At 44.6% G+C, this 2,297-nt stretch overlaps 2 non-coding genes across 2 annotated transcripts; both read left to right on the forward strand.

Annotated features, from left to right (window-relative positions):
* Positions 1-342: 342 nt before the first annotated feature.
* On the forward strand, positions 343-416 carry trnat-cgu (transfer RNA threonine (anticodon CGU)). The gene has a single exon. It is a non-coding gene; the product is annotated as a tRNA-Thr (tRNA).
* A 1,499-nt stretch (positions 417-1,915) lies between these two features.
* Positions 1,916-1,997, forward strand: trnal-uag (transfer RNA leucine (anticodon UAG)). The gene has a single exon. It is a non-coding gene; the product is annotated as a tRNA-Leu (tRNA).
* The last annotated feature ends 300 nt before the right edge of the window (positions 1,998-2,297 follow it).

Raw genomic sequence — 2,297 nt, forward strand, 5'->3', positions numbered from 1 at the left:
AGATGGCATTTTTTTTACTGCATCAAAATAAACAATATCTTGTTGTCAGGTTTGGCTGCTTCGTTCTTCAGTGTCAAAGGGAGAATTGTCTGATCTCCTCATTTATTTCACGTAAGAAACAAACACAAACACAAACACATGCATTAGATCAGAATCAACTCACAGATGGACTCACAATGAAAATTACAGCGAGAGACACAGACAGCATCGGGAAACACAGAGAAACAGACAAAAGAAATGGATGAGTGCAAAATGGCCCCACACTCCTCAAACTCACCGTCTGTGCTCAAAGGAAGCTGACAGATATCAGTGAGAAGATGTAATAGTGTACCAACGTGACTTGGCGCCGTGGCTTAGCTAGTCAAAGCGCTTGTCTCGTTAACAGGAGATCCTGGGTTCGATTCCCAGCGGTACCTTTTTGTTTCCTTAGTGATATTTACTACTTTGTGAATTTGAGCAACAAAATATCACAGGGCACATTTGATGTCCAGATCACCCATGATCAAATTGAAGAGCGCAGCAGGTTCGAGGAGCTGAATTGTATTCTCCTGTCCCGATGTTCCCATACTGCTCAACGCGGGGCTGTACGACAAGTAAAAAAAAATCATCAGACTGACTCCAGATTGAAGATCGTGTGTTCAGAAGGAAGTTTCCTCAGATTGTTGGACAAATTGACGCAATGAAGCAAAACCAATTGCTCCTTCCCTGCCAGAAGAGGCAAGAAATGTTGTCAGTGGGCCCGGTTATCGCAGTCGTTCGAGCATGTGACTCTTGATTTCAGGGTCGAGGGTTCGAGCCCCACGTTGGGTGGTTCACATTTTATTGCAAACAAAGGGTTACAGGTGCAACCTCTTATCTTCAATTCATGAAATCCAGTTTTATAAACGGATACAACAATGAGCTGTGTGAAAGAAAACGGTGAGCACTGGCAAACATCCAGTCCCGTCCCGATTCGACCTTTTGATTCCCTGCACGTGGGACACGGCAGATTATCTGTTCAATTCGGATTCATTTTTTGCTGTTATTAAATATTAAGTAATATAATGTTTAGAAGATGATAACTCTGGATCCATGAGCCTCTCTGATCCCTCCAGACCGCCCCTTACCCCCTTTAATTCTCCCTGAGCTCATTGTCTTCTCCGATACGTTCTGTAACTTACCTTCTCCGATCCCCTCAGAGAGTCCCTGATCCCCTTTGATACCTTTTCAGCGTCCTTTACGTTCTCTGATACACTGAGTGCCCCTTATTGACTAATATGCACGGAGACCCCTTACATTATCTGACACCCTCTGACAATCCGATCCCCTATCTCAGATCCCCTTGCCCGACCGGATCACCACGAAGAAGCCATTAAACTCCCTGATACCTTCTCAGAAGATTTACAGGTTTATTGTACAATCTCGGGTTTCGGCAGCTCTCTCTGTTGGGAGAATCCAGAATGAGGGGGCTTAATCTGAAACGTAGAGCAAAACCATTCATCTGATAAATCAGGAAGCACTTTATCACAGAAAGTGTCTTAGAAATCTGGAACTCTTTTCAACAAAAGGCTGAAGATGTTGGGTCAATTCACATATTGAAGACTGACATCGATGGATTTTTCCACGAAAGTGTATCAAGGGATATGTGTCACAGTCGGGTTAATAGAGTTGGTACACAGATAACCCCTGATCTAATTCAATAGCGCAGCAGGTTCGAGGGGCTGAATAGTCTTCTCCTGTCCTCAATTTTCTATGTTTATCAACGTGGAGCTCGATGACAAGTTTTTTGATCAAGTGTTAAATGCAGGAAGGGCTCAGAAAGCCCTTTAATTTCCTTCCTGCACAATTCAAAAGCACTGGACCCAGATGATAAAGAGCAAGAAAGCCGGATTTCAATCACTAGCCTCATGTTTCAGTAATGATAAGCTTTGTTCGTGGCAGCATGGCCGAGCGGTCTAAGGCGCTGGATTTAGGCTCCAGTCTCTGCGGGGACGTGGGTTCGAATCCCACTGTTGTCAGGGTTAGTCGCAATGTTTGTTTTGACGTATTCACAGAAAATCATGGTGGAGTGTGGTCCAGCGGAGAATGCAAAAGAAGCGAAAAGTGCAGCAATGAGAATCATGGACAGTTGCTGCACAAAGGTGGACCATTCGGCCCATCGTGTCCGTGCCGCTTTCAAATGATTGCAGCGTTGTGATTCTATATCATGTACCCAGAGAGACTTTAGCTCTCATCCATGATTCGTTTCATCAAGGGGACAAGACACGTTTTCATAGGTAAGTGCGGCTCATGTCCGCATCTTTTCCAGCAGAGTGGGA

The sequence above is a fragment of the Heptranchias perlo genome, chromosome 20 (genome assembly GCF_035084215.1).
Source record: "Heptranchias perlo isolate sHepPer1 chromosome 20, sHepPer1.hap1, whole genome shotgun sequence".
Classification (NCBI taxonomy): domain Eukaryota; kingdom Metazoa; phylum Chordata; class Chondrichthyes; order Hexanchiformes; family Hexanchidae; genus Heptranchias; species Heptranchias perlo.